The following is a 27338-nucleotide window of genomic DNA, read 5'->3' as shown; positions in this document are numbered from 1 at the left end:
CACGAGTCTACCATTAGAAAGAGGCTGCACAAATTTGATCTACATGGGAGGTGTGCCAGGAGGAAACCTTTGTTGTCCAGAAAGAACATCAGGGCAAGACTAAAGTTTGCCAATCAACACCTAGGCAAAGACCAGCACTTCTGGAACAATGTGCTCTGGACAGATGAGTCAAAGGTAGAGCTATTTGGCCACAGTACCAGAAGACATGTTTGGCAAAAACCAAAGACAGCATTTGAGCATTGGTTTGGTTCTTGACCTTTGGTTCTTGACCAAAGGTTCATTGGTTTGGTTCATTGGTGCTTGACCACAAGAACCTGATACCATCTGTAAAGCATGGTGGTGGAAATATTATGGTTTTGGGTGGCTTTGCTGCATCAGGGCCTGGGCAGCTCACCATCATAGAATCCACTATGAATTCTTCATTGTACCAGAGGGTGCTTGAGGATAATGTGAGGCCATCTGTCGGAAAGTTGAAGCTCAACTGAAGGTGGACCTTGCAACATGACAATGACCCTAAACATACCAGTAAATCCACCAAGGAATGGCTGAAAATAAAGAAATGGAGGGTTCTGGAATGGCCAAGTCAATGCCCGGATCTAAATCCCATCGAGATGTTGTGGGGGGGATGTGAAACGAGCTGTGCATGCAAGAAACCCCTCAAACATCCCACAGCTGAAATAATTCTGCATGGAGGAGTGGGAAAAAATTTCTCGGTCGATGTCAGAGATTGGTAGACAGTTATAAGAAACGCCTACTTGAGGTTGTTTCTGCCAAGGGGGGCAATACCACCTATTACAGCCAAGGGTGTACTTACTTTTTCCACATGTGAAATTTGCATTTATGTTTGTTTAAATTATACAATGGACTACAAAATGTAAATGGTTCATGATATTTGTTATATTATATCACCTTTATCTATCAATATTGTTGAAATGAAGATCAAATAGCTGTATGTTGAAATATGTTGAAAAAGTCAAAACTTTACATGGGGTGTACTTACTTTTTCACGTGACTGTATATCCTGAAAACCTGTGAATGTTCATTTACCTCCACACTTTGTCTGTCATGTGTATCAGCAATCAAAATCTCACTTTCCAACAATAAATGTGTGCAGTTTTAGTTGTTGCAAATACAAACTACAATACCTACACTTTACCTTCAGTTGTGTCAAGATATTACAACCGTGTATTCACGGGTTTCCTCTATGTATATAAATGTACTTGGAATAATTTTGAAGTTGAAATTGGTTTTGTTATCATCTGAAGTCAGAATGCTTTTCTGGGCTGCTACTAAAAGGGAGGAAAGCAAAACAAAGTCAATTGGGTCTTCAAAAGAACTGTGCACTTATAAAAATGCAGAAGTAGCCCCAAGGTATTCCCATAACGTCACTAAATCATGTAAGACTTGAAACTTGTATGAAAGGAATTGTTTGCAAATTTGCAAGGGACTATTCCCTCCAGGGTATTAAGGTGACTCTCTACCTTTCATATATATACACTATACAGACTTGGCATTTAATATGGAATATTTTTTTTGTGGGGTGAACTTACTTTTCAAGATGTCTTAGAACCAAAAGTTCATTGGAATTATGTTGAAATTATTCTAGATTTTGTTAATGTGACCTTTAAAAGAAACAAAAACCACATTTGACATTTTGAAACAAATAAATTGATCCTTGAAAGTGATGTAAACTGGTATCGAACTCGCGAGATCTCGCGAGATCTTGGAGACGGCGGCAGGGATTTTCGAAGCTCCACACGGTCTCCACGTTTTTCGAAGTTAAGTCTGTTCACAATTGTATTTTGTCGAAACTGTATTTATCTTTCGGTGTGTGAAGTTATTGTGTGCAACTTTGGTTGTTTCTCGGTGTTTATCTTTCATAAATTGATCGTCTGTTTGCCGTGTCGCGAGCAAGGCCTTGTACAGTGTGCACTGTACAACCTTGAGGCTTTGTTTTTCTCTCAGTGGTCCGTCGTTTGTGATCCAATAACTTTCGTTCTCTGTATTCCCAGTCTTTTCACCCATAGCCTACTTCCTTGTGTAAATCTCAACTAAAAAAAAAACAAAAAAAAAAAACATTTCCTTCTCTGTTCTCATTCGTTTATTCATTCTTATTCGTTCGTTCGTTCTTCGACCACGTGTTTCTCCCCCATTTCCCCAGATAGTTTTCACTCATTAACCTTCAATGTTTACACTTTCCCCTCAAGTTATGTATTCCGTCATATTTTATAACACCTTTTTCTTCTTCTTCTTTAAAAGGCTGCTTTCGACTTGCTCACCAAATCAATTCATCCCAAAAAAAATATCCATCTCCTATAGTGCCTTTGTTCTACATTCCCTAAACTCTCCTGCACTCCATCCTCCATCCAGCGTCCTTAAACGTATTTTTAACTCGAAGGTCACAAGAAACTCATTTTGCAATAAATGTTCGTTTCCCATAAATCGTACACTTTCAAAAATCCAATCTCACCCCTCCCCTCCAAATCTTCCCCATAACCCCTCCCCTCCAAATCTTCCCCATCACCCCTCCCCTCCAAATCTTCCCCATCACCCATCCCTTTCAAATCTCCCCCCTTGCCCCCTCCCTCCTAAACTACCCCCTCACCCCTCCCCGCCAAGACGCCCCCTCGCCCCTCCCCTCCTAGACTCCTGCCTCACCCCTCCCCTCCAAATCTCCCCCATATCCCATCCCTTTCAAATCCCTCCCCTTGTCCCTTCCCTCCCAAACTCCCCCCTCACCCCTCCCCTTCAAATCTCCCCACCCTCATTGCTTCTCAATTTCCCCCCGCTCACTCCCCCTCCTCAAAGCGTCCTCCCCGCTTCTTCCCCCTTCAAACTCTCACCTCCATCTCCCCCAACCTTCTGCCTCGCTCTTCCCCCTCCTCAAATAACACCTCATTGTGGCTCACCCAATCACCATCAAACCTTTTGTCCGCCCCATCCTTCCCTTTCTCCGAGCTATTCTGAAATCTCTGACACACCTTCAACAGCTCTCCCTACCTCTTCCACCTCTTCCACATCTTACCCTACCCCTCCTCCCCCCTGTTCTGTATCTGATGCTCCCCCTTCCTCTTCATTAACGGTATGGACCTCAAACATCCGGGGCCTTCGTTCAAACTTAACCGATCTCTCCATACAGGTTGCTTCTGTCAAACCAGACGTGATCTGCTTAACAGAAACTTTCCTCCTTTATGATGTCTCTGATTCCATAGTATCTCTCCCGGGCTACTCCCTCCTCCGGTATGATAGACCTGAGCCTCGTCCTGGAGGCGGGGTTGCTATCTTTATCAAAAACTCTCTTCCTCACTCGCCCTGCACTGCACTCTCTCCACCTCACCCCCAGGAATACCTCTGGCTACGGCTTCCCCTTCGCTCCCACCTCTTGTTCATATGTGTGTTGTACCGTCCACCAAACAGTGATGACTCCATCTACATCTCGCTGTCTGATGATATGGACCAACTTCTATCTACTCATCCCAACTCTCTCTTCCTCATATGTGGTGATTTCAACTGTCATCATGCCAGTTGGCTGGGTGTGGGTACCTCTCTCACCAGCCATGGCTCCTCAGCAAAGGACTTCTGCGACTCACTGGGACTGACACAATCCGTCAATTTCCCGACCCGGATCTCAGTCAACGGAACATCTTCTCTTCTGGACTTGGTTATGACTAACTTCCCTGAAAATGTCTGCTGCTCTTCTTCTGCTCCGATCGGAACATCTGATCATGTCCTTGTTAAAGTGGACATCTCTCTGACCATCCTCAGGGAGCCTGCTCAGCGTCGACGAGTCTGGCATTTCACTCAGGCCAACTGGCACGGTCTTCAAGCAGCCATCAATCATCTGGACTGGTCTCCCATCTCTACCACCTCTGACATCAACTCATCCTGGGAATTCTTCCAAAGTAAATTGCTCTCTCTCATGCACAGATTTATCCCATCTCGTCTTCAGTTGTCATACCCTTCCTCCCGTCCATGGTACACGGAATCTTGTGGTGAGGCTGTTGCCCAGAAACAACTTGCCTTCGTCTCCTGGAAAGCAAATCCAACAGAAGGAAATCTCATTTCCTTTCACAAAGCCCGAAACAAGTGTGTGTCCACCCTCAGGAGAGCCAGGAAACAATATCTCTCCGTTCTCAAGACCGAACTCTCTTATCTGTCTCCCTCTTCCAAATCCTGGTGGCGTCTGGTCAAATCCGTTTCTGGTGTTTGTTCCCCCTCCATCCCCTCCCTTACCTCAAACGGCTACACAGCTGACTCCGCACGTGAAAAAGCTGAATGCCTCAACTCTGTGTTTGCCTCTAAATCTTGTGTCCCAAACCCATCCCTCTCTGTACCCACCATACCCAGTCGTACCCTGCTGCTCCTGGACTCCGTGTCCTTTCCTCCTGACAAGGTGGAAAAGTTTCTGTCAACCCTCGACTCTGATTCTGCAACTGGACCCGACGGCATCAGCCCACGGGTCCTAAAATCCTGCTCTGCTGCTCTATCTCACCCTCTCTCTGTTCTCTTCACCCTCTCTTTTGCTCAAGGTCAACTGCCATCTGCTTGGAAATCAGCCAACATCACCGCTTTGCACAAAAAAGGTGCAAAAACAGATCCTAGCAACTACAGACCAATCAGCCTTCTCCCAATTATCAGCAAAGTCATGGAATCCATCATTGCTTCTGATATGAAATATTTCCTCTTCTCCAATGGCTTGATCTCTGATCATCAATTTGGTTTCAGACCAGGTCACTCTACTCTGGACATGCTGCTTCTGCTGTCTCAACAATGGATGGAGGTCCTCAATGCCAAACAGGAAATTAGAGCTGTCTCCCTCGACATATCACGTGCCTTCGACACGGTCTGGCACCCCGCTCTGCTCACCAAACTCTCCTCCTTTGGTATCCATGGAAATCTCCACGCATGGCTGGCGGACTTCCTCTCTAGTCGTCGTCAACGTGTGGCCCTGAATGGGTTTCTCTCATCTCCTCTTCCTGTTCAGGCTGGAGTTCCCCAAGGCAGTGTTCTGGGCCCCGTGCTTTTTCTGGTCTTCATCAATGATCTCTCTGACTCTCTCGAAAATCCTCTCTATCTCTTTGCTGATGACTCCACTCTCTGCCGCTCCATACCTCTTCCCTCAGATCGGCAGTCTGCTGCCTCCTCACTCTCTGAAGACCTGGACAAAATCACAGACTGGTCAAACAAGTGGAACATGTCTTTCAATCCTGACAAATCTCACACTCTTACTATGTCTCTCCGAAAAGATCGACTGGACAACCCTCCCATCTACTTTCTCAACAATCCTCTCCAAGAAGTTCTGTCGCTCAAGATTTTGGGTCTCACTATCTGCCATGATCTTTCTTGGGAAAACCACATTTCCAAGCTGGCCTCCAAAGCCAGTCGCCGACTAGGCATCCTCCGTCGTGCGAAGTCCTTCCTCGGCACACCTGAGCTCCTCACCACATACAAGGCTTTCATCCACAGCTCAATGGAATACTGTTCTCCCCTATGGGCCGGTGCTCCTGCCTCACACCTAGCTCGGCTTCACGCTGTTGAAACCAAAGCTTTCAGAATTATTGGAATCTCCCGCGATGAAGCTATCTCTGAGGGCCTTTCACTCACTCACCGCAGGCAGGTAGGTGGTCTTTCTGTCTTCTACCGACTCCTCTCCGGCCTTGCACCCCCAGCTCTCTCTGTGCTCTGTCCCCCAAATATTCCTACAGGTCGCACAAGATCTGCCAGCAACCCTCTGATGGTTAAACTGCCGAAATCTCGGCTCTCCGCTCACCTTCACTCTTTCATTCCTCTTTTCTCCCGCCTCTGGAACAAACTCCCTCACTCCCTTCAATCCCACTCCTCCCTCCAGGTCTTTAAAACAGCTGTTCACCACCATCTCTTATCTTCCCCCATCCAAAACCTTGATCTTTTCTACCCCCGCTAATTCACCCCAGATCCACCTTGTTTGAAATTCCAACTTCTTTCCTGGAAGTCCTGGCAGTGTCCATATGTTTTATACCTCTCCCACTGCCCCCTTCCCACGCCCCCCCCCCCCCAAAGCCCTCGCCCTCTCTCAGATCTCTCGATGTCTCCATGTCTCTCGGTCCCTGCTCTCAAATGTTGTGTTTGTGTCCTTCCCCCTCTCTCCCCATCTTGTCTACCGCTCCCTATGTTATATGTTTTATGTGTCGGTTTGTCTTTCTGTGTGATTAATGTTCGCTCTTTCACGAGCCTCGATATTGTATACAACAAAAAAAAAAAAAAAAAAAAAAAAAAAAAAAAAAAAAAAAAAAAAAAAAAAAACTCAATTCATGGACAGTACTGTGTTAAACTTCTGTACGTTTTCCAGAAGTATCTCTTTATTTTGCACATTAGCCAATTTTTTTTATAACAAAAACAAAAGTTAAAAATACGACTGGGAGTACGGACAGTAAAATTACAGTTCAGTACTTCGGGTAACCCCCACGAGCATTCAGGAGAGCACGTACACGTTGAGGCATGCTGTTCACGAGATTTGCCAAGGTTTGGACAGGAATCGCTTGCCATGCAGTGACAATAGCCTGCTGCAATTCACGCACAGAGGTCGGCTGCTGGTCCAAGTGGTCGATTTGACGCGTTAATTCTGCCCACAAGTTCTCTATCAGATTCATAGCCGGGGACATGGCAGGCCACTCCATATGCTCTCCACCACGGTCAGCAAGAAAGTGTTCGATCATGCGAGCACGATGAGGCCGTGCATTGTCATCTTGGAAGACAAAGTTTCCGTGAAAGGCTTGCCGAGCAAATGGAAGCAATGTTTCTTCCAGAATGGCCCTGTACTTAAACTGGTTCAGGTTTCCATTCAGAACAACCATGTCAGTTTTGCCCCCTGCATGAAAAGCAGCCCAAACGGTCACCCCATCACCTCCAGCTTGGACTCTTGGCACTATACAATCTTTGTTGTAGGCTTCATGCACTTGTCTGCGCACTCGGACGCGGCCATCTTGACGATAGACCAGAAATCTAGACTCGTCACTGAAGATCACGTGATTCCAGTGTCCTGGCTGCCATTGCCGGTGCTCTCTGGCCCACTGCAATCGGCGCTGGCGGTGTTGTCTGGTCAGGCGTGGCTTTCTCAGGGGACGCCAGGCACGATAGCCTGCTTGAACCAGTCGTTGGTTGACTAGCCTTCTGGATACAGGCACATTTGTCAGTTGCTGCCACTCAGCCTTAAGCCGATTAGCTGACTTGGTACGGCCATTGCGGACTAACCGGTGCAGCTGGCGATCATCCCTCCTTGTGGTTCTGCGGGGACGTCCTGGCCTCGGTATTGGAGTAGGGACACCCCTCTGAGCATTTCGTTTCAGGATCTTTGACTCCTGACCTTGAGTGATGCAATACTGCCGAGCAATAGCACGCTGTTTCATGCCGTAATTTCGTAAAGCCACCACTCCATGACAAACAGCATTGTCGAGTTGACGGATCATCTCCAGAGGAAGCGGCAATAATTTTTGGAGACGTGCAGCAGTTGTTTTCCACTAATACGGAACGCAACAACCCTTGTATACCCGACTGTGAAGCCAATCATCAAATGCACCTGTCCGTACATTTTGCCACGCCATCTGTGATATAATCCTGTTGTTGACTTCTTGCTGCGACAGACAATCAGTGACATGGTTCTTTTAACAAATAAATCACCAAAGTGTAAAAGAAACTCACCAGATTGATATACTGAGTTAAGAAAGTAAACCCAAGTCAAGAAAAAAAAAAAATTCCATATTAAATGCCAAGTCTGTGTGTATATATATATATATATACGTTTGGACGTTTGGACCATATATATTGTTGCGGATATGGGATTTGGCCTCCATCCATATCCGCTTGTAAATATTCCCCTATTTCCCCAATACTCCCCAACTATCCCCAATCCCCCATTCCCTAGTCCCATTGTCTGTAAACAACACTCTGTAGAACCGACCTTCCCCTATTTCCCCCATTAAATGTCGCACCCAGGTTCACCGCATCTCACGTAGACAACTATAGGACATCTTGCTAGTTATTCTTAGTCTATGTCAGTTAAGGACTCGTTTCCATTAATTCTGACTCTTCGTTGCACCAGAATGTGATTGTATGGCACCGTTAGAAAGTTTAGGACCTCCCAATACCTCCCCGCAGCTCTTCCTCATGCTACAACCACAACAACAACAGCAGCGGCGGCGGCGCGGGGAGTGTGCGTCCTCACTCCGGCTTGGTTAGCCGCCATTGAACATGTGCTCCGACGGGGTTACCACGCAGGGGCTCACTGTCAGCTCCTCGTCAAGGGCGGAGCCCGGTAACCCCCCGCACCCAATAAGAAGCGGCGGACCGATTCCATCTGGGGCGGAGCTAACGAGCCGAGGGCGTGTCACTCCCCGCTGGGCATGCGCAGGAAGACGGAGGTGACGTCAGATGCGCCTCAGCTTGGAGAAGAAAGGACGCCACCTCCTAGCACTGAGAAATACCTCCCCGCCTCTCTGGACCGGACCGGGTCGATTCTGCCCCTGAGCCAAGGTGCACTTTGAGCTATCGACTGCCTGCCCTCCCCTGCCATCAATCCCCGTGTAAGTCAGTCTTGTCCCGTTTGTCTGTGGTGTCGGGAATAAGATAAGACCGTGTATAAGTGCCCATCTTTCTGTGCTTTACCTCTTGCCGTGTAATCTAACCGTTCTGCATAACCAATATTATATCCTCCTCCGGAGGTCTTGAGAACTGTACCCCTTGTGTCGTTGCCTTAATCCCAGCCGTTGTGTCCTTTCCTTCATTGATTTAGCATAGCGCGATTCGGCCAACGTTCGAGTGTAATCGGGTAACTTGTGCGAACACGGCGGCCATTCCGCTCGGTCAAGCAACATCTAAGTCGTGTCCGTAACAATATATACAGACTTGGCATTTTATATGGAATTTTTTTTTTTTGTGGTATGCAAATATACTTTTGCGTATATATATATATACTGTGTAGCATACAGTATATATATATATATATATATATATATATACGCAAATATATATGTATATACTGAACAGCAAAAGAAACGTCAGTCAGAATCAATATTTTGGAGTCTTTATTTTCAAGTAATGATCAACACGAATTGAGATTTAGGATCAACATGAAACATTACAGGTATGGTCACCACAGTTCAAACAATAATGTGATATGTTCTGAATAAGAAAAACACAAGACCAGGTGAGAACAAGGGAGGTCAAAATCAGTATCTTGTGTGACCCCCGTGAGCGTTGATGACAGCCATACATCGTCTGTACATGGAGTGGATTAATCAGTTGATGAAGGCATTTGTCACTTGGGCCCACACTCTGAGAAACTCCTGACTGCGTTGAGCTGCAGTTGTCGGCCTTGGTCGAACGTCATTCAGTCTTCTTTGAACCTCGTCCCACAAGTGCTCTATCAGGTTAAAATCGGGGCTGAGCGCAGGCCAGTGTATGGTTTGGATGCCATTCTGTTGCAGGAAGTCCCTTGTTGCTCTGGCAGTGTGGGCACGGGCGTTGTCCTGCTGGAAGACGTGCTTTCCATGACGTCCAAAATGTGGCACAACGTGAGGTCTGAGGACTTGATCGATGTAGCGAGCAGCTGTGACACCATTGCCTCTTCCTGGACCAATATTCTGGAACACCACAGGACCGACTTTGTGATTGAGAGCAATAGCATCCCATACCATGATGTTTGGACCACCCCACGAGTCTCTTTCCATCACACAGTCATCTGAGAAATGTTCCCCACGTCTACGCCAAACTCTCACTCTGCCATCTGCCATGGAAACACAGTATCGGCTTTCGTCTGAGAAAAGAACGGTTCTCCACTGCTGGTAACGCCAATTTTGATGCTGTGTGGCCCACTGTAGTCAGTCAGGGCAGTGTCGAGCTGTAAGAATGGGGCCACGATACGGCCTGTGACAACGGACATCCCTGTTCTTCAAACGTCGACGGACTGTATCACCACTAATGTGTCTCTGGTGGGTTCCAACTGTTTGTCTTGCAGTTTCTGTAGCCCTGGTAAAGCGATCTTGGATGTGATGACGCACAATCTGTCGATCCTGTCGTGGTGTTGTTACCCTCGGTCTGCCACTGCGTGGGCGGTCATCGGTGCTGTTGGTGGCCTGGTATCGTTCCTGTAACCTGTAGATGGTTCTCACATTGACATGGAAAGCATTGGCAACCATTCGTGGAGTCTGTCCAGCATGCAATATTCCAATAGCCTGGTCTCTCTGAATCCTCCTAAGTCTGGGCATGGCACTGGCATCGAAACATGAATGATGAACACACGTTTTGGGGTGCCTTTTATAGGGAAAGTCACAAGGAGACGCACGTGCATTTTGATTTCCATGGGAATCATGCACGACTTTGTACCATGGTCGTTTTTTTGCCTGCGTTTTGGTGACCTCTTTTTATCCACGTGTGCACCACTGTCGGTAGTTAGGATTAAATTTAGATACAGACTAATGTGAATAACGAGATATCTAAACGAAATGCATTGATATTTCTATGGGAAATGTTCAGGAATTATTCTTACTAGGGCATGCCCGTACTATATATATATCTAAAATTATATCCCCCCCCTCTATTTACATGAAATGGTTTGGTCCAAAGCGAACGGCTTGCGAGTACGGTGACAATTCCCCCCCCCCCTCTATTTACATGAAATGGTTTGGTCCAAAGCGAACGGCTTGCGGAGTTTGGTAAAGAAATCGCCATAGCGTGCACAAACGCGCTTTAAAACATAGTTTAACGCCAACATAGTTTGCCAACGTGAAATAAATGAATACGCTCTCAAATGTGCCGTCCGAGGCAGAGTCTGTTCGGCACGTTCGGCACACGTGATCGCTCGCTGCTCTCTGATTGGTTGAATCGTTTTTTGGACATAGCTCGGTAACTACTTGTCCGATTAATATGAAACCTTGAAAAGGCACATCCTCGGGTCCCCAGCAATATACCTGGCAAGTTTAAAGTATATCGGACCCGTGGTTGTCGAGAAACAGCGGTCACAGACATACAGACATACACACAGAGATTACTGGAATTATAGATAGACTAGGGCATGCCCGTACTATATATATATCTAAAATTATATCCCCCCCCCTATTTACATGAAATGGTTTGGTCCAAAGCGAACGGCTTGCGAGTGGTGACAATCCCCCCCCTCTATTTACATGCAATGGTTCGGTCCAAAGCGAACGGCTTCCGGAGTTTGGTAAAGAAATCGCCATCGCGTACACAAACGCGCAGGAAAGCGAATGAATCGCAAATTCGTTTTTATTAGTTGTAAAACATAATGCCCAATTATTCAATTAGCGCCAACGTATTTTGGCTGTTTGCAATTTAATCGCAAGGCAAAGTAGAAAGAGAAGAGGGAAAAAAAGAAAAGCCTTGCCTTGCTGCAAACAGCTGCTGCAAACAACAACAACAGGGAAGGCTGCACTGTCCGGAAGTTGGCATATCGCAGTTACGATTATTTTAGTGTTAATGGCCAATTATTCAATTAGCGCCAACGTATTTTGGCTGTTTGCAATTTAATCGCAAGGAAAAGTAGAAAGAGAAGAGGGAAAAAAAGAAAAGCCTTGCATTAACGCATTAACGCTTGCATTGCATTAACGGTTCGGCACACGTGATAGCTCGCTGCTCTCTGATTGGTTGAAGCGTTTTTTGGACATAGCTCGGTAGGTACTTGTCCGATTAATTTCAAACCTTGAAAAGGCACATCCTCGGGTCCCCAGCAATATACCTGGCAAGTTTCAAGTATATCGGACCCGTGGTTGTCGAGAAACAGCGGTCACAGACAAACACACAGACACACAGACACACAGACACACAGACACACAGACATACACACAGAGATTGCTGGAATTATAGATAGATGAAGTGACGTTTCTATTGCTGTTCAGTGTGTATATATATATATATATATATATATATATATATATACAGTGGAACCTTGACTTACGAGTTTAATTCGTTCCGTGACCGAGCTCGTAACTCAAATTGCTCGTATCTCAAATCAAATTTCCCCATTGAAATGCATTGAAATGCTATTAATCCGTTCCAGCCCGCCAAAAACCACACCAATTTTTTTTTAAATATACAGTATATATAAAAATATCTCGCGCTTTATATTTCACCTGTATGCAGCATACAAGTTGGCAGGATGGCCTGGACTGGAGGTACGCACACTTGACTCTAAAGTCTAAACTGTCCAGCCTGGGTTTGAATCCCGACCCAGCTATAACCTGTCATGGGTGAATCACAGGCAGGGTGATTCATCAATGTGTGTACCGCTAAACTGGGCGCCCCGTTTGCGTCCCATTAGTTGTTGGATGTTAAGGATCTCACCGTGTTTTCCACAAAGAGAAGGCGAGCTATCGCCGGCACTCTGAACAAGTTGTGGTCTGGCATGGCATGAACATGAAAACATGAACATGAACATGAAATGTTCGACATGAACATGAAATTTTCCGAAATAACCAAAATGCGAAAACAAAAATGCAGCGCTATACGACAGAGATACGTACTGTACTTGAACGGCAAGATAACCACGTGACCAGAACCTACCTGGCGGCGTAAACTCGAAATAACCAAAATGCGAAAACAAAAATGCAGCGCTATACGACAGAGATACGTACTGTACTTGAACGGCAAGATAACCACGTGACCAGAACCTACCTGGCGGCGTAAACTCGAAATAACCAAAATGCGAAAACTAAAATGCAGCGCTATACGACAGAGATACGTACTTGAACGGCAAGATAACCACGTGACCGGGTGGCGAAAGCTCGTAACTCGGATCTCGGCTCGCATCTCAAAGCAATAAACTGCCGGAGCGACGGCTCGTATCTCGAAAAACTCGTAAGTTGGGGCACTCGTAAGTCAAGGTTCCACTGTATATATATATATATATATATATATATATATATATATATATATATATATATATATATATATATATATATATATATATATATATATAGATGTATATATATATATTCAACGAACATAACAGCGTGACGAGCGCTGTCGCGATCTCCTGTGGACCGAAGTCCTAGACCAAAGCGTCACCTCCGACCCAAAGGGTCTTCTGGAGGCTTCAGCCCGGCCACTCTGGCCACGAATTATGTCTCACACGGTAAATACCGCATAACTCGCAAGGAACCAACAGCCTGTCTGCCACACAGACCATCGTTCCCACCAGTGCAAACCAAAACCAGGGGGTGCGGTGCGATCGGCGGGGATAATAATCAACGAACATAACAGCGTGTAAGTTTTGGAGGAAGTGTAACGAATGTGAAAACGTTACAATGTGAACGTTACAAAAGTATGGTTTTGTTATGTGTAACATCCTCGTAATGTAAATAATGGTCGCAGCCGTCCTCCTAGTTAATTCCATGAAACTTACACGCAGGTCACGATATATCTTTTTAAATAGTGTATTTCCTTATTCCATGTAGGCTAAATATGTGTTTCCCACTAGATTGACTTTGCATTGTATCAAACAAAATAAGCGTAGGCCCTTGCAATTTCCCCAAACATCTCCGCTCTACAAAGTTCCTTTCAAAAGGGTGCGAGTTGTGTTCAATCCCGCAAGCCGCCATTGCCCATGTGCTAATCTCGGAGAAGAAAGGCGTGTCTCCACCTCGTCATAGAGGGGAGGAGTGAGCCAGAGGGTCGTATGGCCAATCAGCACCGTGGTGAGCGACCCGGTAGGCGTGCCCTCGCAGCCGGCGGCTTGATTCCGCCCCGAGTTATAAAAGCGACTGTAAGGGACTGCTTCAAGAGATGACCTGGGAGATGAGCGAAGAGGCGGCACCAAGAGGAGCGGTGAGATGCGAAACGCTCCAAGCCAAAGAGGAGAGGTACTCGGCAAGGAAACCAGCTTTGGAGAGACGCGCTGAAAGGAGGGAGACGGTTCCACCAGAAGAAGAGGAGCAGGTGTGCCGAACCAGCACGTGACGTCTACAGCAGCGGATACGCGACGGAGGGTTTTCCCGCCAAAAACCGCGAGGAATTGAGAGCTGCTGCCTCCGACCTTGCCTCCCTCTCAAGCAATCCACCTCAAGCCCTACCTGCCTGCAATATCCCCTGTGTAAGTGTGAATGTCCTGTCCTACTCGTTGTCTTGGGATTAAGTAAATTGAATAGAATAAGCTAACGATGCACTGTGTGGCTGCTTTTTCCATCCATTGCTTGTAAATAATTTTGGTCGCTCTTCTTTTTGCTTGTGTGTGTATAATAAATCTGTTCTTCCTCCGTACTCTGTCTTCTTCTTCTCTTTTCCTTCTCTTTCGGTCGCTTTAGAGGTTTCCCGATTGAATATCTGTGGGGCGATCTGGTCAACGTCGGGTGGAATCGGGCTAATCGGGGAGTAACTGTTCGGACGCGGTAATACCAACCGCTCGGTAAAATAACATCTAAAACCGCGTCTGTAACAATATATATATATATATATATATATATATATATATATATATATATATATATATATATATATATATATATATATATATATATATATATATATATATATATATACTGTATATATATATATATATATATATATATATATATATATATATATATATATATATATATATATATATACATACATATATATATATATATATATATATATATATATATATATATATATATATATATATATATATGTATGTACGTACATACATACTGTTATGAATTTGGTAATGCAACATCTAGAGCTAGGTAGATCTGAATAGGTAGGTATTCGGCTGTCGTGACAGGGACTCTACATGTAATAAGTTCTTGATGTTTAGGCGTTTGTCGGCGTAAGATGTATGATTGTGGATCTACCTGGAGGTCCGAGTGTTAAATAGCGAGGGATTAAAGGTAACGCCCCTGTGAGTATCACCTAGTAATCAAACCTTTGTCCTTTATGGCACTGCAAACCACATAAACATTAGTTAGGTCCTTAGCGCAACATTAAATAATCCCCCTTTCCCTGACAAGGACTTCGTATTAAATTGACAGGAAACCAGGTCAAAAACACCACCACAATTGGCCGCCACCGTGTACACCTCCAAAGGCCTACAAACCTGGCCGGCACGTGTTATGCCAGGACCGCAGGGTCGCGTAACGGGGGAGATGTCAGGAGTCGCGGGAGGCTTTGATTGGCTGAGGAGTGCGCAATGTGACGTCATCGGCCACCAATATAGGCGACGGTCGGACGCCATTTCAGTTGTTGTTGAGTCTCTCTGAGCAGACGCGGACAGTTGAGTCCCAAGTCACACGGAGCGAGTTCGCCAGTTGAGTTGAGTTGAGTTCGTGGCAGGCACTGGGAGACGCAGGCAGGCACCAGAGAGTTGAGCGGTGGTGGAGAGTTGGAGAGGACACGCCATTCCAGTCGCAGTTCGAGTGCAGTTCGGGTTGTAGGGAGTCGCAGGAGACACACGAGAGCACACCCAGTTGGCACTGAGCAGTTCGTTGGCACTTGGCTGCCAGCACTCCCGCGTCGAGTCGAGTGGAGTTGAAAGGAGTCCTTCCTGTCCCTGGTCAAGTGGAGCCGCTGGCCTGCGTCGGACGCGTGGTGCTTGGAGCGAGGGGCCTCGTGGTGTGCGATCGGGCCGGAAGGAGCGGTGCTGGACACCAACAATACAAGACGACAAAGACAGATAAGCCCGATCACCGCGTATATTTTGAACGACGGGACGTGTTATTTTCGTGATTAATCTCCCTCGTTTGTGTTTGCTGTCAGTCGTGTGGGGACGTCCCGATTTAGGTTTATTAGAATTATTAGATTTACCGGCGGGCTTTTTCACTGGCTTTACTTTTCCTAATAAACCCTTATATTACTTTTTGTACATAATATCTGAACGCAGTTTTCCTGGGTGTTTGATTTTAATAGATAAGGTTGCGGAGCCTTCGCTGCGCCCCGCCATTCCGCGCGTTGGTGTTGAACTTGAGTCCGCCATTGAGTGTTCGCCTCGGGAGTTAAAGTCTCGCAAATCGGTCATCCGTAACTGTGGTGTTAATCACGGTTACGCGACAAGTGGTGTCAGGAGAGTGGGATTTGAACCCGTCGGACAAATTTTTTTGTCCGCGGCGAGACATCGACACGGTCGGACAAATTTTTTTGTCCGCGGGGCGACATCGACACGGTCGGGCGTACATTGCGCCCGACGTTCGAACGCAAAATTGTTATAGGCGAGGCGGAGAAATTTAGTAATCAATTGGGCATACGGAGCGCGATATCGCGTCTTCGTCAAATTTAAATTGTGTTACTGGAATTATTAAAATAAATACGCGCGCGGGAAACAATCTTCCGGAAAGCGGATGTCGGAAATTGACGAGATGGAAGTACGCAGCGAGGCCTCCGTCAGCGTCGGGAGTGAGCCGGAAATGGGGGATAAGGAGGATAGCGTTGGAACTTTCCCCGCCGCTGGGACGGCCCCGATAGATCTCCAGACCATAGTAAATTTAATAAATGCTCAGAGGGCCGAGGGTGAGCGAAACCTTGCAGAAATTCGGGGAGACATGAGGGCTCAGAGTGAGCGATTGGAGAACCAAATGGGGGTAATGAGGGACGAAGCGAGGGCTCGGAGTGAAAAATTGGGGGCAAGGAGGGACGAAGCGAGGGCTCGGAGTGAAAAATTGGGAATCGGGAGAGTGCAAAACCAAATTACGGACAGACTGGGGAAATTTGAGGGTAAAGTAGAAACTCAATTGGGGGCTCAGGAGCCGGGAATGGCAAAATTGGGAATTGCACAGGGAATGGCAATTGAAGTAAATGGGGAATGTCCACAGGTGGATGGGGAATGTCCACAGGTGGATGGGGAATGTGTACAGGTAGAGGGGGAATGCCTGCAGGTAAACGTGGAGAGTCCACAGGTGAGCGGGGAAGGAAATTTGGAATGTGAGAGTTGTAATGGGGAATGTTTCCCACATTCTGGCCTGGTTGTTTATCGGGACCGTGTGGATGTCACAACACCCCAACCGGGGGATGAATTTGGAATTGTGCAGCACCAGGGCGGTGGTGCGGAGCAAGAGGGGGTAGAGTTTTTGGGGGTCCGTGCAATGGAGCCGGACCAGGTATTTATTGGGGATATTGATCAAAGCCTGGCGGGGCCAGGAATGATTTGTAATGATGAGGATGATTTGATCCAGCGGCTGGAGACCTGTGACAGTCCCATGGAGGTAGAGCTTGTTCAGGCCCAAAGGAGTCTGGGGGAAGAGGTGAGTTGGTCCAAGGAGGTGGTTGGAATGACCGAGGGGACGCTCACTGTACACTGCTATTTGGAAACAGAGGCTCCAAAATTGGACAACCAGTTGGGGGAGTGTGTTGGCTCCGGGCTGGATTTGGATCTTGGAGGATCGGGAGATAGAGCTTCTGGAGATTTGGTCCCTGTAGGGAATTTGGATCAACTGCAGGGAGGGGCAGAACAACCGGTGGTAGAGGTTGTTCCCTGCAGCTGCGGAATGGCAGTGGGAATGAAAATTTGTAAAATAAAATTACAATGGGGAATTGATTTGGAGCAGCCATGGTTTGGATTGGTCCCCGGGCTGCGGGATCTGGATATGGAGAGGTCATGGGTGATGGCCTCGGGCAAAAGTTGCCCCTTTCAAAATTTGGGTATGCCAGCCAGCTGGGGGGCTGTGATGGCGAGATTTGGACGTGGGGTCCAGCCTTGGGTGTCGAGGTACGAGCTGGGTCCCACGGGGGGTCTGGTGGAGTGTGGCGTCCCTTGTCCGTCGGGGCGCCGTCCGAGCTGGTGGCTCGGGCCGGCAGGGTCACCGGACCCTGGTGGGGGTTAAGACCTCCAGGGAGGTCCGAGGTGGTTTCTCAAGCCTGGGATGGCAAATATTGAGGACCACTGGGGGGAGGTGTTGTGGGTCGCGCTTTGGTGGTGGCACCGCAGATGGCCAGCTTGGGCCTGATGTAGTGATCACCCGGGCATGCGACCTGACACCCTCTCCCTGAGACTTTGGGACAACCAGCATGTGGTGACCTGGCATGGTGGTTGGTCTATGGACGCGGGTCAAACCGAATGGACAGGGATGGAGATAGCCTGCCGGACAACCATTGGGGCATCTGTGGAACGTGATGGTGTGAGTGACCTTCCACAGATGCTCCGTTGTGATTTATGGACTCTCGGGTTGGGAAGAGAGCCATGGGGATGTGAATCGGGAGATGTGTAACGAGCCGAGCATATGGGCCATGCTCGGCTGGCATGTGTATGGCAAAGCATCCTTCTTTGGTGAGGTTAGTAAAAGGTGACAAATGTTTGGCATGGGTAATCTGTGGGTTAGATGCAAATTTAAGGGTGGATTGTGAAATGCCATGGTGGACACTGTATAGTGACGCCATTATTGATCCAGGTGTGTAGACCAAAGTGTTGGAGGCTGTGATGAAATTAATAGGGTAGCAAGACACAGCTTTCAACTGGTTGCGGGGGCAACTGTGCTGATATTTGGGACGCGGGATGATGGGGATGTAGTTGTGTAGCCTGAGGGTCAACGTGGTGCTGTGCGTGTCCGAGGTGTGTGGACCATGTCTTCTGGGTGGGTCTCCTGGTGGAGCATGGCTGTTGACTGGACCTTGGTGTGGTCAAGTGTGGGTGAGCACTGGGGGGCTGCAGTTCTGTAGTCGGACTGGGGGATGATGGGGAGGTGCAGGGGACGTGGCTGTAGGGATGCCACGCACTGCGACCGTGCCCCCCAGGGCCGAGGTTGTGTGTGCGGTAGTGTGTGTTTTGGCAGCAAGTGCTCACCACATTGGCCAGCTGGGGCTGCTGCAGCTGTGTTCCTCGCAGGGGGGCCGAAGGATGGATGGTGGGTCGCACCCTTATGGACACTCATGGGCCATGTTGGCGTTTTGACTGCTCACCTTGTCCCGGTGACCCTTGCACGGTAGAGGTGCAGAGCTGTCGTGGCCACAGGTAGTTGTGTAGTGATGATCACCGTTGGATGCGGATCCACATACCTGCCAGTGTAGTGGGGACAAAAGAGAAATTTGGAAGTATTTGGTTGGCCCAATGTGAAATTTTGGGAATTGTATGGGTGGATGGCACCTTTGAACCTGACCAACCTGCAACTACCTGCACTTGAGGTGAGTGTTTTGAGGAGTACTGTCCCAGGCTTCAGGATTTGCTTTGGGAAATTGGGGACATGTAATTTGGAGTTGGGAGGTGAGAGCGAGTGATGACATGGCCGGTGAGGGGATGGAATGGGAGCCACAGTGTCTTGTGGGTGGCGTATGTTTTTGTATTGTGGTTAGGTGTTTTGATGTGGTCGTGAGAGTGGAACCTGGAGAGTGAGTGATGATTATTGGAGATAATGAGGGGCGATAATTGTGCTTTTTGGAAATGTGCTAATGGAAATGTGTAAGGATTCAATGATTCGAACTGTGAAGGGGGATTTCACATGTAGCAGGCCATGGCAAGCCTTGTAACACCTTTTACACCATCTATGGAATTGTACTGAATTGTGCTGAGTTGTGTGGAGAATTGAATGGCAGCGGGGGAGGAAGTGTGTTTTGGGGTCTTGTGGGTGGGGAAGGTGTGTGTGTCCGCAGGTACAGAGCAAGCTCTGAGGAGCGATGCCTGCGGGCCCCCCTCTGCGGCAATTACCCCTGGCAGCCGGTGGTAACTGGAAATTGGAGCTCGTCGGTGGAGGGTCTGGTTGGGCGCCGCGGGGTGAGGAAGTCCCCCGGTGACCCGTGTTGCTGCGCGAAAGCAGGAGGCAAAGGAGCCTGGTGTGTGTGGAGACCCTCACCGGCGAGGTAACGGCGGAAAGGGGCTGTTGGGCTGTCATGGGGCCAAGAGGTGAAGGGGGGGGGGCAATGAATTTGTAAGTCGGTTGACTTGTTTTTGGGACTGCGGGCACCACAGCCTGATGCGCCCCCACCATCTTTTGTGCGGTACCTCCCCGCTGCCTAGTTGAGGAATGCACACACACGTGAATGACATCAATGCCATGGTCCTGCAGGGGGTGTATTGGGAATAAGTGCTTCGTTGATTTTTGCAATGCCTTGATGACCTATGAAATGAGAATGAGTGGTTAAGGGGTCTGTGTTGCATGAATGTGGGCGAAATCCACCGAGCCGTGTCACTCACCTGTAACATCTGGACAGGGCCCGTGGAAATTTAGTGGGATGCATTGGGGATGGCCCCGCAGGTGAGGTTGTGTCTTGTGGCATCCACCGGGGGACGCGGTCTGTAGACCGGGGTATGTACAAAGGTTAGAGTTTTGAGTTTTGGAAAGATGGTTAAGTTTTGTGGTTAAGTTAGTGTTGTGTGTTGTTGTTTCCTCCCTCCACAGGAACAACGAAGAAGATGTACATACTTGCATGATGGTTAAGGGGTTCAGCATGTTAAGGAAGTGTAGGTAGGTAGTCCGACTCACTTCCCACAGCCCTTCCTGATTTATTTCATAGGTTAATTAAGTGTGTGACAGTAAGTGTTAAGGCTGGAATGGTAGCCCTGCGGTGAACCTTGCAGGAGCTACGGTTCCAGGGGGGGGGCTGTGTTATGAATTTGGTAATGCAACATCTAGAGCTAGGTAGATCTGAATAGGTAGGTATTCGGCTGTCGTGACAGGGACTCTACATGTAATAAGTTCTTGATGTTTAGGCGTTTGTCGGGGTAAGATGTATGATTGTGGATCTACCTGGAGGTCCGAGTGTTAAATAGCGAGGGATTAAAGGTAACGCCCCTGTGAGTATCACCTAGTAATCAAACCTTTGTCCTTTATGGCACTGCAAACCACATAAACATTAGTTAGGTCCTTAGCGCAACATTAAATAATCCCCCTTTCCCTGACAAGGACTTCGTATTAAATTGACAGGAAACCAGGTCAAAAACACCACCACAATTGGCCGCCACCGTGTACACCTCCAAAGGCCTACAAACCTGGCCGGCACGTGTTATGCCAGGACCGCAGGGTCGCGTAACGGGGGAGATGTCAGGAGTCGCGGGAGGCTTTGATTGGCTGAGGAGTGCGCAATGTGACGTCATCGGCCACCAATATAGGCGACGGTCGGACGCCATTTCAGTTGTTGTTGAGTCTCTCTGAGCAGACGCGGACAGTTGAGTCCCAAGTCACACGGAGCGAGTTCGCCAGTTGAGTTGAGTTGAGTTCGTGGCAGGCACTGGGAGACGCAGGCAGGCACCAGAGAGTTGAGCGGTGGTGGAGAGTTGGAGAGGACACGCCATTCCAGTCGCAGTTCGAGTGCAGTTCGGGTTGTAGGGAGTCGCAGGAGACACACGAGAGCACACCCAGTTGGCACTGAGCAGTTCGTTGGCACTTGGCTGCCAGCACTCCCGCGTCGAGTCGAGTGGAGTTGAAAGGAGTCCTTCCTGTCCCTGGTCAAGTGGAGCCGCTGGCCTGCGTCGGACGCGTGGTGCTTGGAGCGAGGGGCCTCGTGGTGTGCGATCGGGCCGGAAGGAGCGGTGCTGGACACCAACAATACAAGACGACAAAGACAGATAAGCCCGATCACCGCGTATATTTTGAACGACGGGACGTGTTATTTTCGTGATTAATCTCCCTCGTTTGTGTTTGCTGTCAGTCGTGTGGGGACGTCCCGATTTAGGTTTATTAGAATTATTAGATTTACCGGCGGGCTTTTTCACTGGCTTTACTTTTCCTAATAAACCCTTATATTACTTTTTGTACATAATATCTGAACGCAGTTTTCCTGGGTGTTTGATTTTAATAGATAAGGTTGCGGAGCCTTCGCTGCGCCCCGCCATTCCGCGCGTTGGTGTTGAACTTGAGTCCGCCATTGAGTGTTCGCCTCGGGAGTTAAAGTCTCGCAAATCGGTCATCCGTAACTGTGGTGTTAATCACGGTTACGCGACAATACGTACATACATACATACATACATATTCAGTATATATGTGTATATATATATTGTTGCGGTTTTAGAACCCACACTTTTGTAAATAAATAATCACTTGTAAATATGACATTAAAGGTTAAAGGTTGCACCCCTAGTTAGGCCACCATAGGAACTCAGTTATTTCATTATTATGTGTTTTAGATAAGGCCGTGTTTCCAATAGTTGAACCTGCGTTGCATCAATTAAATAAGGAGTAGGTCCCACTTCATTTCGTCCATTTTGCGACCTCCCTCTCCAAACGCCGCCATTACGCGCCTCTGCCAGCAGCAGCCGCCTTAGCGTTTGCTCAAACGACGCCATTGACCATGTGGTCGGCCCGAGGAAAAAGGGGGCGGAACGCCAAGAACAAGGTGTAGCCTGTCAACCAGCCGTCAAAGGCGTGGCCGGTAAGCCCTCACCAACCAACCAGGGCTGAGGTGAGATCGCTGGCGGGTGTGGTTTTGGAGCGCGTGGAGTGATCTTGGCTCGCGATATATAAGCGCGAGCGAAAAGACCTACTACGGACTTTTTTTTTTTTTTTTTTTGTATACAGAGTCGAGGCTCGTGAAAGCTAACATTTGCACGGACTTGCACTGACTTCGTCTTTTTGTGGACTTGATGAGAGAGCGCTGAGTGCATTGCGAAAGCCTATACGGAGCGCACATTGGACAAAGGAGGACTCACTCGCTGGTGCTGAATAGAGAACTTGAGAGAGAGAGAGAGAGAGCATTTGACACGACGATACGTTTATTACGTGCAAAGGACACGAGCCTCCCCCCCGCCATATGTAAGTTCCGCTCACGTCCAACGATACGCAGAGCTGCCTGCCGGGTTTCGCCCGCGAGACCGGAGCCTGGACGGAGTCGACTGGAGCCTGGACCATATTCCTGGACCTTCCACCTGATGGAGCTGATGGAGCTGATTTGTTGATTTGTAATACTCAGTTCCAGAAAGAGGACAATAAGCTTGTTACATACACGTCAGGTGGGTCGACGACAACCGTTGACTACCTTATGGTGCGTCGGCGAGATAGGGGGCACCTCCGGGACACAAAGGTGATCCCGGGGGAGGAGGCTGTTTCACAGCACCACTTGGTTGTCTGCGACATAAGGGTGAAAGGTGCGAGAAGAGCTCGGCGGATGAAGTACCAACCGAGAATGATGGTGTGGAGGTTGAAAGAGGTGACAGTAAGGGAGGCATTAAAAGAGAGGCTGAGTAGGGTAGAGGATGATGTGGTTGAGCTTGAAAGTGGTTGGATGTCAATGAAAGCTAGTCTGTTGGGAGCCGTTGGTGAGGTATGTGGATGGACAAAAGGACCACCGAGGCACTCGGAAACATGGTGGTGGGATGTTGAGGTTGGAAAGAGGATTGACGAGAAGAGGAAGAAGTTCAAAGAGTGGCAGAAGGCGAAGGGTACGGGAGCAGAAACAGCAGAGCATGAAAGTTATAAGGCAGCCAGGAAGGCTGCAAAGAAAGAGGTAGCAAAGGCGCAGGAGGCATGTAGGAAAATGTTCGGAGAACGCTTGGATTCGGAAGAGGGTCAGAAAGCAGTATTCAGGATTGCAAAGCACATAGCGAAAGAGAGGTGTGATGTGATGGGGGTGAGTTGCTTGAAGGATGAAGTGGGACAAATCGTTGTCGACCCAGATGGAATTAAAGGAAGAGGGAAAAGATATATGGAAATGCTGTTGAATACAGAGAATGAATGGGATGGCAACATAGAGAGTAACCCAGTTTTAGGACCGGCAGAGAAGATAACTGAGAAGGAAGTTGAGGAAGCGATAAAAGCAATGAAGAGTGGAAAAGCGGGAGGGCCGACGGGAGTTGTGGGAGATATGTTGAAGGCAGCAGGAAGTTGGGGTGTGAAGAGAATGACAGAGATCTGTAATCTGGTGGTGAAAGAAGGCCGCATTCCAGTGGATTGGGAACTGAGTACCTTAGGCCCTCTATACAAGGGGAAAGGTGACCCTCTGGAGTGTGGCTCGTACCGAGCGATAAAGTTATTGGAGCATGGAATGAAGGTATTGGAAAGGGTGTTGGAGAGGAGGATAAGGAAGAAAGTGAAGATCGACGAAATGCAGTTTGGATTTATGCCAGGAAGAGGAACGACAGATGCGCTTTTCATTGTGAGGCAGTTGCAGGAGAAGTACATGGATAAGAGGAAGAAGTTGTTTTTTGGGTTTGTTGATCTGGAGAAAGCATTCGATAGGGTTCCACGCAAAGTATTGACATGGGCATTGAGGAAGTTAGGAGTGGAGGAATGGTTGATCATAGTGATGGCAATGTACAAAAGAGCACGTACAGCTGTAAGGACGAAGGACGGGAACAGTGGTGAGTTTGAAGTGAAGGTGGGAGTGCATCAGGGGTCGGTACTAAGTCCACTACTATTTGTAGCTGTGATGGAGGTGCTGGCTCAGACCGTAAAGGAGGGTTTACCGTGGGAGTTGTTGTATGCAGATGATCTGGTGTTGATTGCGGAAAGTATGGATGGACTGAAGGAAAAGATGAACAAGTGGAAGGAATGTATGGAGACAAAAGGTCTGAAGGTGAATATCGGAAAGACAAAGGTGATGGCAAGTGGTAAAGCATGTGGTGAGGTGGAAAGAACTGGGAAGTGGCCGTGTGCTGTGTGCAGGAAGGGTGTCGGAGTGAACTCCATTCAATGTACAATGTGTGCTGAGTGGGTTCATCAAAAATGTAGTGGTCTGAGAGGGTCATTAACCAGTGTGGCAGCTACATTCAAATGTAAGGTGTGCACAGAGGGAGCTGCAGATGGAGGAAATGTTGAGTTGGATCTTGGAGATGGCGTGAAGCTGGAAGGTGTGAAAACATTTTGCTACCTCGGAGACATGCTGAATGGAGAAGGTGGATCAGACTCGGCAACGGTTGCTCGAGTGAGATGTGCATGGAAGAAGTTTCGGGAACTGAGTGGCGTGCTGATGAGGAGGAGAGTGTCGCTGAAGCTGAAGGGAAAGGTGTATGCTGCATGTGTGAGAAGTGTTATGATTTATGGGAGCGAGACATGGGTAATGAACGTAGAGCAGCAACGAAGGCTGGAAAGGGTGGAAATGCGAATGGTTCGATGGATGTGCGGAGTATCGTTGAGAGAGAGGAAGACAAATGATGAATTGCGAAAGATGATGGGAATATTGCCTGTGATTGATGCTGTGAAGAGGAACAGGTTGAGATGGTTTGGTCATGTATTGAGGAAGGATGAAAGTGACTGGTTGAGAAGAGTGATGGAAGTTAATGTAGAAGGAAGTAGAGGACGGGGAAGACCGAGAAAGACTTGGCTAAAGATGGTGGAAGAAGAAATGCGGGCAAGGGGGTTAACAAGGAGAGATGCAGAAAATAGGGCAAAATGGAGAAGATTGTCATGGGGACCGCAAGGCTAACCCCCGCTCTAGCAGGGAACATGGCCTTAAAATGCATGTTGTTGTTGTTGTTCTACCCTACCAGCTTCAATCCCCGTGTGAGTGTGTCTGTTTGTCTGGGGTCGTAGAATAAGACTTATAAGACTGCCCTGTGTCCTGCTTCTTCTTGTTCTTCCTGTACATCCTTTTGTTTCCTCTTTCTTTCTGTATATTTGTAAATAAATTACCTTGTTATTTCTTGGTTTTCCCTAATCCGATCGCATCCGTCCTTTCTCTCAATTGAGTACCTGTGGCCCGATTAGGAACCGCTCAGAATCGGGTTTCGTCATCGTTAACGGCTCGGATCGCGGATTGCTAACTGCTCGGCATTCTCCATCTTATCCGTGGTTCGAGCGGTAGTTATTTCCCTGCTTTACGGTCGGGTTAGTAAGTAGGTATTTTGGACTACCTTGACCAATGACCCTAGAAAATACCGACCGGAAGGAGCGTTATAACTTCCCAGGACTCGGGACGGCCAGCTAAAAAGACAAGGGGATTAACCCCCACTTGATAAGGGGAGCGCCGACCCCCGGGATCCGTAACAATATATATATTCAGTATATATGTATGTATATATATATATATATATATATATATATATATATATATATATATATATATATATATATGCATATGCTGAATGGAGAAGGTGGATCAGACTCGGCAACGGTTGCTCGAGTGAGATGTGCATGGAAGACGTTTCGGGAACTGAGTGGCGTGCTGGTGAGGAGGGGAGTGTCGTTGAAGCTGAAGGGAAAGGTGTATGCTGCATGTGTGAGAAGTGTTATGATTTATGGGAGAGAGACATGGGTAATGAACGTAGAGCAGCAATGAAGCCTGGAAAGGGTGGAAATGTGAATGGTTCGGTGGATGTGTGGAGTATCGTTGAGAGAGAGGAAGACAAATGATGAATTGCGAAAGATGATGGGAATAGAGCCTGTGATGGATGCTGTGAAGAGAAACAGTTTGAGATGGTTTGGTCATGTGTTGAGGAAGGATGAAAGTGACTGGTTGAGAAGAGTGACGGAAATAAATGTAGAAGGAAGTAGAGGACGGGGAAGACCAAGAAAGACTTGGCTAAAGATGGTCGAAGAAGAAATGTGGGCAAGGGGGTTAACAAGGGGAGATGTAGAAAATAGGGCAAAATGGAGAAGATTGTCATGGGGACCGCAAGGCTAACCCCCGCTCTTGCAGGGAAAATGGCTTTAAAATACCTGTTGTTGTTGTTGTTGTTGTTGTTGTTGTTGTTGTGTGTGTGTATGTATGTATGCATATATATATATATATACAGTATATATATATATATATATATATATATATATATATATATATATATATATATATATATATATATATATATATATATATATATATATATTCGTTCGATTAAATAAGACGCGGACGTCGCTTCAGGACGTCGATCTTTAATTGTCGACAAGCTTTCGACCAACAAAGGTCTTCTTCTGAGTCGTCCCCAAGTTCAACGGAAGTGGGAACTTGGGGACGACTCAGAAGAAGACCTTTGTTGGTCGAAAGCTTGTCGACAATTAAAGATCGACGTCCTGAAGCTACGTCCGCGTCTTATTTAATCTAACGATTATTTATTCAATGCAAATGAGACGCCCTGCTCGTACTGTGGAGTTTCTACTATTTCTTACAGTTATTTATTTATATATATATATATATATATATTCAGTATATATATATATATATATATATTCAGTATATATATACTCATGATCTTTTCTACCCTCATTAACCCAGCTTAATGCCTTTTTGGCACTCTCTCTCGCCCTCTTTCATTTTCTGTTTAATCCCCAGTTTTCCCCTTACCCCTCTTGTTGTGTGAGGTTGTATCCCACCTGTTCACCTCATGTTTCCTCCTTCCTCACCCATAGCTCTCATTCTTCCCAATGTTTTTCTTCCTCCAAGTGTCCCCCTGTTGTGTCCTTCTGCCCGGCCTTTACCATGTTTCTCCGCTTTCCAGTGTTCTTTCCATTCTGTTCTGTATTCCTGCTCTTTCCCGAGCCTCGACATTGTATACAAAAAAGAGAAAAAAAGAAATGCAAACTTTT

General features: G+C 47.4%; 1 protein-coding gene across 7 annotated transcripts in view; it reads left to right on the top strand.

Moving 5' to 3' along the window:
• CCDC93 (CCC complex scaffolding subunit CCDC93) overlaps window positions 1–27338 on the top strand; it is a 107192-nt gene that overhangs the window by 25354 nt on the left and 54500 nt on the right. The window lies entirely within an intron of this gene.

This window comes from Myxine glutinosa, chromosome 7 (genome assembly GCF_964187855.1).
Source record: "Myxine glutinosa chromosome 7, kmMyxGlut1.1, whole genome shotgun sequence".
NCBI classification, from domain to species: Eukaryota; Metazoa; Chordata; class Myxini; order Myxiniformes; family Myxinidae; genus Myxine; species Myxine glutinosa.
This window is presented reverse-complemented; position numbering and strand designations above follow the sequence as displayed.